This window comes from Amphiura filiformis, chromosome 7 (assembly GCF_039555335.1).
Source record: "Amphiura filiformis chromosome 7, Afil_fr2py, whole genome shotgun sequence".
Lineage (NCBI taxonomy): Eukaryota > Metazoa > Echinodermata > Ophiuroidea > Amphilepidida > Amphiuridae > Amphiura > Amphiura filiformis.
The window spans coordinates 18,160,909-18,177,615 of record NC_092634.1 but is presented as its reverse complement, the minus strand read 5'-3'; positions in this window follow the sequence as shown (position 1 = coordinate 18,177,615).

The window sequence follows — 16,707 nt, the reverse complement described above, 5'->3', positions numbered from 1 at the left end:
CAGTTTCTGGCAAGGGCCACTTGACAATTTTCAGCAAATGCAAGCATAGGCCTACACTTGCGCATTTGAATCTGTTAACTAACATGAAAATTTTAATGCAGATGACACAAGTATTTGATCCATGTTTTTCCTTTCAAGCAATTTACAGGGATCTATCTAGCACATATCTAAAATGGGTCCCAAACCACCTTGAAACTGTAGCATGCATAATCTACTGCAGATGACAAAGCAAGGGCTATTCCAGATGAATTCCGCACCCCCCCCATGGAAGACACTTCCGGAATTCGGGGCTAACTTGACAGCCGGAATTCACATGTCAGGAAAACCCCATGGAAGATACTACCGGAATTGTGGTAATATGTCTATATGGCCAGCCGGAATTAAAACATTTTTTTTTTCAGCCAGAGTTCAAGTAAATGTCTTTCATAGGTTAATCGAGATGGTGATCATAAGTGAAGATTCTGCTGGAATTGGGAGCATTTTTGACCATTTTCCAGCCGGATTATTAAGAAATGTGAATGTCTTCCATATAGCACATCATGGCCTTTCACAATCCCCACTCTTGTTTTTTTGTTTATTTTAGCAGCCGGAGTTTCACCTAATCTCAATGTCTTCCATACCCTCCAGCCGGAATCTAAAAATGACTGCTGGAATTCTAGACAGATCAATTCCAGCTGGAATTGTATTTTTTTTAAATGTCCTCCATAGGGGGGTGCGGAATACATCTGCAATAGCCCAACTGATCCATGAGTTTCATTTCCACATGCCATCTTAAGACAATGCAAACCAGGGAACTTAAAAGCGCTCCAAATGATCCATTAAAGTGCTTGTTTACGCTCTTCTTCTTATCCAATTGCCTCAGATACACAACTCTATCTGGACATTGTGTAAAATTACTAGTCAGGAAAGCATGCACTGAGCTTGTTATTCCAATGTGTTATACGTAGGCTACTCCTATAGTCAAACAAAAGTTTTGATGGCTGATAATGATACAAAGTAAGTTAATTAGGCTAAGTCATTAAAGTCAACAATCCCCAAACCTCCAAGCTTGAGTTGTAACAAGTTTTCACCTTCAGCCATGTTTGTGTTAAACTTTGTCAGTTCAGGAAATCTTTTAACCAATCAGATTAGAAGAATCTATATCATTTGGTATATGGTCATTTTCACGGTAAAGGGTGTAACTTTTGATTTTTAGGGTCAAAATTTCAAACCACTTAAATATGTTTCTGTTTACTTAACTCATTCATAGAAGCAACTTAAATTCCAGTAAAATAATGTTTCAAGGCTTAAACCTTTTGATTTCTAATAACAAATTTGATATTTCAATAACATTTTGGTTAAAATCTAAGAAAAAATGTATTTTACATAACCTCAGAAAATTATGACATGAAAGCTGGAATACATGTGAAATCCCATTCCAAAGTAAGTCAACAGATATAAGTTAAATTTTAAACCGTGTTTTGCTATGTTTGTAATTGCAGTTTTGAAAATTTTTAACATCAAGTGTCATTTACAATGGAAATTTCCAAACCTTAACAGGGTTCGCAGGTTTTTGCCGCAGGTGGAAAAAACCGCGGTTTTAACCGCGGTTTTTTCCACTTAACAAAAAATAGTTTTTTGCCAGTTTTGCCGGCAAAATGGCAAAAACTAAAAACTGATAAATGTTTCCTTTTCTCATCTCAAAACAAATTTTTAAGTCACAAAATTACTTTCCTAGATTTAATACTACAAGATTTGGTAATTATAAGTAACATTTTAAGAAACTAAATGTATGGATTTTCATTGCTCACTAGTGCACTTTAGTGCATATGTGTCATATCATATATATATATCCAAAACATTTTCATTTTAAGGGCTTGATGAGACAAAAAATATGTTAAATGATTAATTAAACGCTGTGTATTACTGTTTATGAGCTTTCTGTGTTACTTTATAATACTTGAGTGACTATATGTGAGTTTTTGCCAGTTTTTGCCATTTTTGCCGGTTTAAACCAGGCAAAAACTGGCAAAAACAGGTTTTTGCCAGTTTATGCCACTTTTCCGGCAAAAACAGGTTTTTGCCGGCAAAAACCGAACAGTTTTAAACATATTTTTTAAGTTTTAATTGGGTTCCTAAAATAATTTGAATGTCTAACTTCATGTACAAATACTACTTGATGAAAGGAACCTCCCAGCCAAGTTTCACAGAAATTGGAGTTCTTTTTTAGAATTGGCAATTCAAGCGATTTGTGTTTCGGAGGCTTCAGTTAACAACACAGGTGGTCATAAAAGTAAAATATTTGGCTAACTACTACAAGTTGACATATAAAAAAAGGTAAAAAATATCACAATTACCAATTTTCATGCTTTGCTTCTAAGTATTGAATTTCAGTTGTGACAAAAATTAAATTATCACAGCAAGTCATTTTTTTTGTTTCGGAGGCTTCATGTTAACAATTGTTAAACATTGCAGAAGTAGTTTTTTGAAACAGTGTTGGGATCATCTAAGCTGTTATTTTCTTGTGTGTATTGAATCAATGATTCTATGCGGCAGATATTGTAGATTTATCACATGTTAATTTTTTCACCCATTTGTTAAGTATGGTGTTTTTTGCATGTGAAGCCTCCGAAACAGGCTTTTTGGGTATCAGTATATTTTTCAAACATTAACCATAATGTCAAAAATTTTTTAATTTATGACATTCTGCACATATCAAGTAATAATTACAATGCAGATATCAGTATGAAACACACCAATTTAGATATGCATAGATGATAATTAATCTTATTGTTGTTTCGGAGGCTTCATTTGTTTCGGAGGCTTCAAGTGTTAACGGAAAGTTTGTATTGGGTCCCATTTTCAAACGGTGATATATATCTCCACGATTTAAAAACATGTGACTTGAGGATCTACTTTGCTACATTTTGATAAATAGATTGGATGAGCTCTTTTATTTATATTTGCACAAGCTTGCTGAACAGTTTGTTTCGAGGCTTCAAAAAGTTAACGGAAAAACAGCTCTTTGAAGTCAAGATTTTATAAAAATTTTAAAAGCTTGCAAATCGACTAATTTTCGTTACCCATTTCAAGTTAAGATAACAACTGTTATGAATCAAGAAGAAGTGAAGAAATAACCAAGAATTATGAACCAAAGCTACACCCACAAAGTTTGTTAACAATTGTTAACGGAAAATGAAGCCTCCGAAACGACAAATATCGAAGTCCGGTTCTCAAAAATACAGGGCTGTTCACAATTAAATCTAATGTGGCAGTGTTTACTGAACATATGTCTGTACTTTCAGGATAAGAAAAATTATCCATGAACTAACTGAAGAAAACACAGGGTTTTACAAAAATGTTACTGTTTTTTATAGTTTTTCAAAATGGCAATATTAAGTACATTTAAGCCTGCTAAAACTGAACGCAGTAACTCCCAAAGCTGATTATGCTACCCAAGGTAGCTGCTAACTAGATGACTTATGTGGCCAAAAATCATGGAATTCTGTGGCTTTATTAGAACACTACGGATTAAAATGTTAAAATCCAAAGTTACACCCTTTACCGTGAAAATGACCATATATTAACTGCTTTTTATTCAGGGCACATTTGTGATATGATAAAGCAAAATCATTCTTAAGTTGGTGACATTCAATTTTTATCTTCCTATATCAGTGATCTTAATCAAATAAGCTATATTTTGCTGAAACCAAGTCAAAATTGGACGTTTAGTTCCAGAGATATGAGCAAATGAAGGTTTTGAAAAACAAAAGGAGTTATTACATTTGATGGCTTATATCTCAAAATCAATATTGCCGACAAATGCCTGATTTTAGCTTGATCACATCACATTTAAAATTATAAGCACAATTCATGACTATTCCAGAAACAGAGCAGTGCGTGATGAGAGCATTGTCAAGGTTTTGACATCATCGATCAGTCCGTCCATATTTATAGAGCATTTGCTGAAAATTGTCAAGTGCATGCCAATTGCTTAAATAATAACTCATAACTTTCAAATGCAAGCTCAGAAAATTTCTCGCACACACTTTTTGTATGAGTCTCTGCAGAATCATGTCACAGTGTTAAAAAGATGTAACAAAAATAGAGCTTCTGACCCAGCTATCAGTATACAACACACTGCATGTAGCACTATCAGAGACAACAGCTTTATACAATAGGGGGCGCTTGATAATAAAATCATGTGGTATAATAGCAAACAGCATAATCTGGTCTATAAAAAGCAGATTCCAGTAAAAACATTGATAATTGCTGAGAATTAAGAGCTTCCATGGAGTGAATTATTATTCACCTGTCCCTCAATTGAATAGTTTAATAGCCCATGGTTATCTGGAATCAAGTACATTGTATAGTTGAGCATGAAGGCAATTTTATCCTGGAATTTTTATGTGACTCCCTCTCCCTACAGCTGCAGTGTCAATGGCTTTTATTTGCATAAGACTGCTAACAGAAAATAAAACAATCTGAATCTGTATGTACACACATAGCCCTGTCCTATAGGCCTATATAATAGCATAACAAGAGATACAATGTGTAGGCTTTGACTTATGGTGAAAATCCTGTTGTGAATGCCATGACCACAAATCCTCAAGCACCCCATAATAGGCTATTGCCAAATAATAGTTCCTATTTAACATACAAGGCTGCAGAACATTTTGATTTATTGTAACAATGTGCTAGAGATTACTCAAGTTGTGAATCTGATCACAATAGGCAATTATCAATTAGTGAGTACATGTAATTTAGAGGTTTTGGCCAAAACCTTTTAGAATAGTTACTGCAAATAAGTGGGTGGAACAACACTGTTTTGTGGGTGGAGCAAAACTTCACTTAGATGTTTTGACCCAAACCTTTTTAGAATAGTTGCAAGGTACTGCAAATAAGTGGGTGGAACAACACTGTTTTGTGGGTGGAGCAAAACCATTTATACAAACACTCATTAACTTTTAATCACTTGACTGTACTTGCATTTGATTTGAAAAGACACTTGCAAGAAACATGCAACATAAAAACAGTACTTGCATGTGAATGCAAGCATTTGCAAGCAAAATTAAGTTTCTTGCGCATGATACGCCGGTATTTCGGACAAATTTTTACTAGGGTGGTTTGCATTCCGGAGTAGCATATCATTTGACATGTCCCAACATCAAGCAGGTCTACACCAGTACAACATGAGCTGAAATTTTATAGACACAGCAACTGTTCTCTTGTATGATGAAGATGGAATTCCTATGAGAGTGGCAGTGGATGTCATCTTACAAGTCTAAACAGTCATCCAGGTGCTGTCATTTCGAGACAACATAAATATCATGCCGAACGTGAAAACCGCTTTTAAGTATCAGAATTGCTATATCGTGGATGATTTATCAAGATCGGATGATCTAGGAGGGTGCTATTACCTTGTGCTGCGGACAGACATGTAACTCGTTTGTTCCGTTTTTGGGACTGGAAGGCAACGATAATTTTTACTATTTGTTTGGATACGGCAGTTGACTATTGTGTTATAGAGCTAGAGGAGCACGATGAGTCCACCAAAAAATCAACGTACGCTGAATAATTCACCTTCAAAACTTTCGCCTAAAGCTAAGAAACTGAAAACAAGTGAATCGCCATCTTTAAAGGCATCGTCAGAGGTCAAAGGTCAATCTCCTGCAAATGTAAACATGGCTGCGGGTGGAACAGCTGCTCAGAGATCATTGTCGTCTACAATGGACACTTCTCAAGAAATTGATTCACCTCCACAGTGGTTTACTATGTTTTTGCTGATTTTGAACAAAGACTGGAAATGAGATTGGAAGGTGCAGTTACTAAGAGATTGGATGGCTACTAGCCTAGTATGTCCATTTGGAGATATTGTTGCAGTCTTTGATAATGATCAGGTGATCGGAAAGACATACACTGTGCAGCCCAACAACAAAGTAAAGGCCTCTGTAATCACCAAATGTACATGGGTTCAGCTTGAACCAGCTGGAACCATCCAAGAAGACAGTCAGCTAAGCTCAGGGAAATGGCAAGGAGAGTGCAACAATGAGAAGTTGCTACAATCTGTTCGCTCCATGATGCGGTTGGATCATGATGATGGTCCAGAGAAAGAAATGCATTTCAGTCATAAAGAGCTGCTGACATGTGGCTATTGAGGAGGTGGTATGAGAACATGATGCCCAACAAGGAAAGGATATTATAGACAAGGCGGTTGCTGAAGCTGAGGATGCCAAGTATGTGTCTATGTGAAGTGTCTATGTGAAGTGTACCACGCAATTGTACAAACCGCTGCAGGGCAGACATGAAGGAGTCTAGAGAAAAGGCTGCAGTATCAAATGAGCCAGTCCAAATACTTAAATTTATACTGTGAAAAAAAAGAGTAGAAAAGAAGTAAGAAATATTGAGAAAATAAAAGTGCCATCAACAACTCAGGGGTGCTTTTCCCATGAAAAGCGCTGAAAATGGCTTGTGTCAAAGTAAATGAATGATATGAAGACCTAATATAATATAACAATAATTGAGTGGTTCCCCATGGGTTGGTGGTATGCCCACCAAGCGAAGACCAATTTTTGAATCACTTCCATCATGGCATCGTTTATGTTCAGACCCAATCGTAGTACGGGGTGTTACCCCAAACAAAAAGACCCAAATGACATCCATAGAGGATTTATGGAACCCGTGGAATTTCTACGCGTGTTTAGATCGGCCTTTATTAAGAGTTCATACATGGCTTATATCAGAAGGCTTACTAGCTGATGAAATAGAATGTACCAAATGCCACACCATGATGTGTTTAAATAGATGCTTCAACAGGACAATGACACTTTGAAAAAAGAATGTGCAAGTCTCAAAAAATCTTCAAAAGATTCATCTCCTGTGACACAAATTCATACACTCCGTATGGATATGGAGAAAGCTTTAAAAGAACGCCAATCTCAGTGGAATTCTACTCTCTCTTCGTTGACAAAACGCCTTGATCTTGTTGATCAATCTGTTCAACGCAATGATTTGTTATTAATGGAGAAATTGAAACAGTAGAATAACTTGCATAACTTACTCCAGTCCACTGAGGCTGAGTTATCTAAGGCAAAGGATGACATGTATGATGCAAAACGGACTCAGCTTCTTTGTCCTTCACCTGCCTTCTCTCCTATGCCAAATTCAATTCCACTGGAATCTTCTCAGCCAACTCTGAGTGTTCTGAATTAAATCGCTATGCCCATTAATGTCCTAAAAATAGACAAAAACCTGCGGCCTCAAAGTAGCAAAGAAATGAGTGGGGTTAGAAAATGGTCAAATTTCTCACATCAAATCTTGGTGGTCTAGAAGACGGAACAGTCAAAAGGATCATAAGATGCCAGAATAAACCAGCTTAACCTGGATTTCAACTAGCCTCTGTGGAACATGTATCGCCAGCTAAAGGAAGAACATGGAATTACTACAGTATTGGTGGAGTAGGCTGGAGACAATTGAGACATTCATTATCTAATTGCTCCAATACAGACAGCATTATGGACACGGTTGTTGGAGCCTGTTGTAGAGCAGGCCCTGACCATAAATGCCTCCTTGTCTTTAAATTAAAGATTGGAAGTGGACCTGCTGATTACAACAGAATAGTTTTAATACTTTGAGAAAGGCATGTATGATAATCTTGAATCCACTGAGCACCAAGCTTCCTACATTTGCGACTTATCGAGCCCCAACATGTAACAGATTTACCCACTCCAATATTATTGAACAGTGGCAACCGGATGAGAATATTTACAGGGAGCACTTTCTTCCTGTTTTAAAGGCTCTACTTATTTGAAGGGCATCAGATGGAGTCTCAAGGAGATGGAAAGCCATGGTAAAGTCAGGAAATAGTACAGGAGGATTCACTACACACTCCAAAATGACAACTTCCCTGGCTGAAATTTGATACACTTTTGATACACCACTTTTGATACGTATGAAAAATGTATGAAATAAAAGGCTTTGAATTGGAACCCTCATTTCATACACTTTTATGTATCAAAACTGTATCAAATTAACATTGCATACACATTTTATACATATCAAAAGTGTATCAAATGCCAAGATAATGTATCAAAAAAGTATCAAATGAAATGTATCCTTTCATTTCATACATATTTGATACATAATTATATCAAAAGTTTATCAAATAAGTAACTGTATCAAATCAGGGTTCCAATTTAAACTGTATCAAATTAGCATTCAAATTTTTATCCTTTCATTTCATACACATTTCATACATAATTTATATCAAAAGTGTATCGAATATGTTACTGTATCAAATGAGGGTTCCAATTTAAACTGTATCAAATTAGCATTGAAATTTTTATCCTTTCATTTCATACACATTTCATTCATAATTTATATCAAAAGTGTATTGAATATGTTACTGTATCAAATCAGGGTTCCAATTTAAACTGTATCAAATTAGCGTTCAAATTTTTATCCTTTCATTTCATACACACTTCATACATCATTTATATCAAAAGTGTATCGAATATGTTACTGTATCAAATGAGGGTTCCAATTTAAACTGTATCAAATTAGCATTGAAATTTTTATCCTTTCATTTCATACACATTTCATACATAATTTATATCAAAAGTGTATCGAATATGTTACTGTATCAAATGAGGGTTCCAATTTAAACTGTATCAAATTTTCGTTGAAATTTTTATCCTTTCATTTCATACACATTTCATACATAATTTATATCAAAAGTGTATTGAATATGTTACTGTATCAAATGAGGGTTCCAATTTAAACTGTATCAAATTTGCGTTCAAATTTTATCCTTTCATTTCATACACATTTCATACATAATTTATATCAAAAGTGTATCGAATATGTTACTGTATCAAATGAGGGTTCCAATTTAAACTGTATCAAATTTGCGTTCAAATTTTTATCCTTTCATTTCATGCATATTTCATACATAATTATATCAAAAGTGTATGAAATATGTAACTGTATCAAATCAGCGTTCCAATTTAAACTATCAAATTAACATTCAAATTTTTATCCTTTCATTTCATACACATTTCATACATAATTTATATCAAAAGTGTATCGAATATGTTACTGTATCAAATCAGGGTTCCAATTTAAACTATCAAATTTGTGTTCAAATTTTATCCTTTCATTTCATACACATTTCATACATCATTTATATCAAAAGTGTATCGAATATGTTACTGTATCAAATGAGGGTTCCAATTTAAACTGTATCAAATTTGCGTTCAAATTTTATCCTTTCATTTCATACATATTTCATACATAATTATATCAAAAGTGTATGAAATATGTAACTGTATCAAATCAGCGTTCCAATTTAAACTGTATCAAATTAGCGTTCAAATTTTATCCTTTCATTTCATACACATTTCATACATAATTATATCAAAAGTGTATGAAATATGTAACTGTATCAAATCAGGGTTCCAATTTAAACTGTATCAAATTAGCGTTGAAATTTTTATCCTTTCATTTCATACACATTTCATACATAATTTATATCAAAAGTGTATCGAATGTTACTGTATCAAATCAGGGTTCCAATTTAAACTGTATCAAATTAGCGTTGAAATTTTTATCCTTTCATTTCATACACATTTCATACATAATTATATCAAAAGTGTATGAAATATGTAACTGTATCAAATCAGCGTTCCAATTTAAACTGTATCAAATTAGCGTTCAAATTTTATCCTTTCATTTCATACACATTTCATACATAATTATATCAAAAGTATATGAAATATGTAACTGTATCAAATCAGGGTTCCAATTTAAACTGTATCAAATTAGCGTTGAAATTTTTATCCTTTCATTTCATACACATGTCATACATAATTTATATCAAAATTGTATCGAATATGTTACTGTATCAAATCAGCGTTCCAATTTAAACTGTATCAAATTAGCGTTGAAATTTTGATCCTTTCATTTCATACACATTTCATACATAATTATATCAAAAGTGTATCAAATATGTCACTGTATGAAATCAGCGTGCCAATTTAAACTGTATCAAATTAGCATTGAAATTCTTATCCTTTCATTTTATACACATTTTATACATAATTATATCAAAAGTGTATCAAATATGTCACTGTATCAAATCAGCGTTCCAATTCTAATGCTGGCCAGCTGGACCGCCCTATTTTTGATACATGCCATTTGATACACCTTTGATATAGTTTTTGATACACTTTTGATACAGTTTTTATACACTTTTGATAGTTTTTTTTTTATACACTTTTGATACTGTTTTTATACACTTTTGATACAGTTTTTATACACTTTTGATACAGTTTTTATATACACTTTTGATACAGTTTTTCAAATTTCAAAATTGGTCCAATCAAGCTCAAATTCAACAAGAATTATCCGTACATGATCTAAACATATTTGCAAACATTAATGACCCCAAAGTGAAGGGGTCAAAGGTCAAATTTTGAAATTAGTCTAATCAAGCTCAAATTCAACACTGCCCTCTACTGCTAATGCTGACCTCTAGCACTTTCCCCATCACGGAGCAGCTCAATGCACTTTCCCTATCAACGTTCAAAATTACAACGCAATAGGATAAATGTGTGAGAAAGTCTTGCAAAAAAGAAGCAAAACCCAACCAAAATGGAACATACATACATCAGAAGGCCTGCTTGGAATGCAGTGCTTGTCACTGAAGTTGTTACCCTCAATAAAGAGACAAAAAGGCTACCAATAACATCTACTATACAGGCATGTGCTATATTCATGCTTAATACATATACATTGAGGCCCTATATATAATATATAGTAAGCTTACCTTATCAGAACAAAGTCAGATATTTCCTCTTTAATCACAGTCCCTGATTACAACTACATTGTAACCTAATGTGCAGTCTACAAGCATGTTTGTATCGTCATCATGATAAATAAAACACCATAATTTGCTCTAAAATACAGTACATTTCCAAATGCAAATCCTGGTGTTAACTGCATACATGCCACATGGGCAAATTTGAAAATGATGAGTCATTATCTAGACATGTGATCAGTTATTGATACAGTTTTGATACACTACAAAAGGTCAGTTTATGAAAGCCCAATTTGATACACTTTTGATATACCTCTAGCCACCCAAAATAAACTAAGTCCAATTTAATACGCTTTTGGTACACTAAAAAACAGGCAAAGTCCAATTTAATACACTTTTGATACACTGTATGCAGCCAGAATTTGACTAAGTCCAATTTGATACACTTTTGATATACCTCTAGACACCAAAAATTAACTAAGTTCAATTTGATACACTTTACATACACTAAAAAACAGGCAAAGTCCAATTTAATACACTTTTGATACACTGTATGCAGCCAGAATTTGACTAAGTCCAATTTGATACACTTTTGATATACATCTAGCACCAAAAGTTCACTTTGATACACTTTACATACACTGAAAAACTGCAAAGTTCAATTTGATACACTTTTGATACACCACAAGCATGGCCAAAATTAACTAAGTTCAAATTTGATACATTTTTGATACAGTTAGGTGGTATTTGATACAGTTTTGATACCTTATATTTTCAGTTGATACATTTTCAATACACCCTTTGTATATCAAAACTGTATTAAATTGCTGTTTGATACAGTTTTAATACACTTTGATACACTTTTGATACACTTCTTGCTGTATAGAATTTCTGCTAGGGCAGCTACAGCGAGATTGTAGACCTAACTACCAAGATTCCCAGAAACATCTTGAGCAACAACAGCGGCTGCAGCGACTTCAGAACAAACAACGCCAGCTGCAGAAAGAAAAACAGCAGGTCCTGAAAAGAAGAACAGCAAGTGCCAGTGGTGGAGAAAGAACAATGCCACAGCAGCAACAACAAGATCAAGAAGAATATGTCGTACAGCCTAGATGGCAGAGGGAGACAGAAATGAGGCTGTTGAAGGTACAGGAGGATTTTTTTAAAGATTGAGCGAGCTAGGATGGAGTTCCAAAGTGAGAAGCTTGCAGTTAGCAAGAAGATGCTGCTTGCGTTGGAGGCCATAGCTGCCGGGGGCTGCTGCGCTCAATTTCTGAGCACTACAGCTCGCTCAAGGCCACTTATTACCAGAGGGCTTTCTTAATGGGTATGGAGATATGCGGCTGGTATGGGTATTATATGTCATCCACCACAACTGAGCCCGGATGTCTCCAGTGCCACTATTGAGATATGCTCCATTGAACTTAACAATAAACAATAGGAAACAAAGGATTTATTGACTGTTTTATTAAGTCTTGCCTGAACGAAGTTCAAAAAGATTATGTAATCACTATTTATGTATGTATGTGACATTTTGGTTAAAATTTTGACAAAAAATTGTCTCATATTAACATGTAGGTCCAATCAGAACCCAAGTCGGGCCATAGCTTCACTATTATATGAACCTTAATTTATTGGTGGAGTTTAATGTCACAAATGTCAATGAAATTGTTTGTATTGTGAAGCTATTGTTACTTCACATGAAGACACTGTTACTACTAAGTCAAGAATATATTGGTTCTTTCTTTACTCTATATGCAGAAGAATGAGCCACAGTATTCACAGTATTCAGTCTCATCTCAGTGATATGGTAAGGGCACTTCTAAATTCCCCAAGCCAAAAAAGAAAAATATTGTTTCCAGTTGGTGAAAATGCAAACTTTTTTTGTTGTTGAAAATATTGAATTTCAAGAAATTCTGTGTTGTTTATTTTCTATTCCATTTCTATATTTTGTCTCGCCTGAACGAATGTCACATACAGAGGTCAAAGGTCAATTGAACTTTTTAAATAGGCTGAAATGGAAAAAATGCTCTCACATGTACATTTCAAGTCCAATTGCTTCCTAACTTGGATCATAGCTGCATTATGATTGTGACAGCAGGCACGACTTAAGTGTTTCGCGAACCACCATGTCTCGGTGTTTTCTGTGATGAGGAAAACCTGGTCCTCATTGTATTAAATATAAATATGCTGCTTTGTCACATACAGCCACTAGATATTTGTTTCCTTCTTTTCTCCAGATGCAGTCAATGATGCAGAACAACTATGAGCATCATGGAACAATGCCACAGTCCCATGATTTGGTAAGGACTCTTTACCTCGTCACATGTGTGATGATTTTAAAGGTCAGGGCTTGGGCCTAACTGTCTCTCACCCAGGGGAAGTGCTAGGTTTTTGAACAAGGGTTCAAAATATTTAAATTGTTTCAAACTAAATATCGAAAACAATAGAAATATGGGTTCAATGACCCCTTGGCAACAGGGGTAGCGTTAACCCCCGATCGAGGGTGAATGACCCCCTAAATTTAAAAAATATTAATTTTTCACCCTCTATATTGGGAATACATGCAAGCTTGGGGGTGAACTCTGACCCTCAGGTGAAAGCATTATGTACCCATTACAAGTGCATTAGGTGTTTAGTAGAAAGGTGACCTGTGTGTCAAAGATAAGGCTTATTCATGGCTTGCATTCCAGAGTAGCATATCATTTGACATGTCCCAACATCAAGCAGGTCTACACCAGTGCAACATGAGCTGAAATTTTATAGACACAGCAACTGTTCTCTTGCATGATAAAGATGGAATTCCTATGAGAGTGGCAGTGGATGTCATTTTTCAAGTCTAAACAGTCATCAAGGTGCTGTCATTTTGAGACAACATAAATGTCATGCAGAATGTGAAAACCGCTTTTAAGTATCAAAATATTGTGGATGATTTATCAAGATCGAATTGATCTACAAGAGATGGGCAGCACAAGTCAAAGACCTATACAACAACAGTTAATTGCGATTATTATAAGGTAAACCATTCACCTTCGGTGCATATATACTCCAGGCATATGATCAGTTTCAAAGTGACAAGTGCTTGCCTTTGCTACAATGTATAATGGGTTTAAAACAGTATCATAATCATGATCGTTTTCCCTCCATGATGCGGTTGGATCATGAGGATGGTCCATGGTGATGGTCCAGAGAAAGAAATGCATTTCAATCATAAAGAGCTGCTGACATGTGGCTATTGAGGAGGTGGTATGAGAACATGATGCCCAAGGAAAGGATATTATAGACAAGGCGGTTGCTGAAGCTGAGCATGCCAAGTATATGTCTATGTGAAGTGTACCACAAAAGTTGCGAGTTGCAAGCACAATTGTACAAACTGCAGGGCTGACATGAAGGAGTCTAGACAAAAGGCTGCAGTATCAAATGAGCCAGTCCAAATACTTAAATTTATACTGTGAAAAAAAAAAAAAAGTAGAAAAGAAGTAAGAAATATTGAGAAAATAAAAGTGCCATCAACAACTCAGGGGTGCTTTTCCCAAGAAAAGCGCTGAAAATGGCTTGTGTAAAAATAAATGAATGATACGAAGACCTAAAATAATATTACAATAATTGAGTGGTTCCCCATGGGTTGGTGGTATGCCCACCAAGCCAAGACCAATTTTTGAATCACTTCCATCATGGCATCGTTTATGTTCGGACCCAATCGTAGTACGGGGTGTTACCCCCCAAAAAAAGAGGATTTATGGAACCTGTGGAATTTCTACGCGTGTTTAGATCGGCCTTTATTAAGAGTTCATACATGGCTTAGATCAGAAGGCTTACTATAGCTGATGAAATGGAATGTACCAAATGCCACACCATGATGTGTTTAAATAGATGCTTCAACAGGACAAGGACTCTTTGAAAAAAGAATGTGCAAGTCTCAAAAAATCTGCAAAAGATTCATCTCCTGTGACACAAATTCATACACTCCGTATGGATATGGAGAAAGCTTTAAAAGAACGCCAATCTCAGTGGCATTCTACTCTCTCTCTTCGTTGACAAAAGGCCTTGATCTTTTTGATCAATCTGTTCAACGCAATGATTTGTTATGCAAAGGATGACACATATGAGGCAAAACGGACTTAGCTTTTTTGCCCTTCACCTGCCTTCTCTCCCTATGCTAAATTCAGTTCCACTGGATTCTTCTCAGCCAACTCTGAGTGTTCTGAATTCAATCGCTACACCCATTAATGTCCTAAAAATAGATAAAACTCTGCGACCTCAAAGTAGCAAAGATATGAGGGGAATGTTGGAAAATGATGAAATTTCTCACATCAAATCTTGGTGGTCCAGAAGACGGAACAGTCAAAAGGATCATGAGATGCCAGAATAAACCAGCTTAACCTGGATTTCACCTAGCTTCTGTGGGAGATGCATGCAGCTGAGATGTATCACCAGCTAATGGAAGAACATGGCATTACTTCAGTATTAGTGGTGCAGGCTGAAGATGATCGACAAAGTCATTATAAAATTGTTCCAATACACACAGCGTACGGAGAGTTGTTGGAGCCTGTGGTATATAGAGCAGGCCCTGACCATAAATGCCTCCTTGTCTTCAAATTAAAGATTGGAAGTGGACCTGCTGATTACAACAGAATAGTTTTAGTACTTTGAGAAAGGCATGAGTGATTATCTTGAATCCACTGAGCACCAAGCTTCCTACATTTGTGATATATCTAGCCCCATGCAACATGTAGTAGATTTACCCACACAGATGTTATTTCATTGAACAGTGGCAACAAGTTGAGAATATTTACAAGGAGCACTTTCTTCCTGTCTTCAAGGCACCAGGAAGGACATCAACCATGTTGGACTTGTCGCGGATACATTTCCCGTTTAGGAACATGGGCTGCGGATAGAAGACATCAAGGAGAAGGAAAGCTATGATAATGCCTGGAAATAGTGCAGGAGGCTAACACATGTTCATTTATTTATATATAGCCCGAGGTATACAGTGGGCTTCACAGGTACTTCAACTTCTGATTGCATTAATGGAGGTGTTATACTTGCATGTATTGGTGCTAAACTTGATTGTAAATACAAAGATGAAGCGAAGTGCCCTTTTATACCTCCACATTCCAAAGAAAGTGCTCCATAACAGTCTTTCATTTGTTTTAACTTGCCATGTTTACTAAAAGCAGATTATTTTTATTTTCATATTTTTAATGTTATTGTTATTGAACAACAGGTGAAACATGTGTCCTGTAAACATCTCTTATTATTAAAGAACCTTCATGCTGACACATTTAAAGAAGTGCTATATTGAACATTTATGCAATGACAGAAACATGTTGATTGTAAAAATAGAGCTAGACAGTCCACATAAAGTAGAAAACAGTTGGACAAGTCAATGTCTTTCAATCCTTTTATCAAATGGATGGTGACAATATCAACAAGATGTGAACTAGGAGTTTGACTTACAGTAAATGATATATGATAAATAGAAAGGCATTCTTGACTCCAAGTGAAAGCATTATGCACCCATTACAAGTGCATTAGGTGTTTAGTAGGAAGGTGACATGTGTGTCAAAGATGAGGCTTATTCAATGGTTTGTATTCCGGAGTAGCATATCATTTGACATGTCCCAACATCAAGAAGGTCTACACCAGTACAACATGAGCTGAAATTTTATAGACACAGCAACTGCTCTCTTGCATGATAAAGTTCAAGATGGAATTCCTATGAGAGTGGCAGTGGATGTCATCTTACAAGTCTAAACAGTCATGAACATGCTGTCATGTTGCTACAAGGTAAATGTCATGCAGAATGTGAAAACTGCTTTAATGTATCAGAATTGCTATATTGTGGATGATTTATCAAGATCGGATCTTCAGGAGAAAAGGAGATGGGCAGCACAAGTCAAAGACCTATA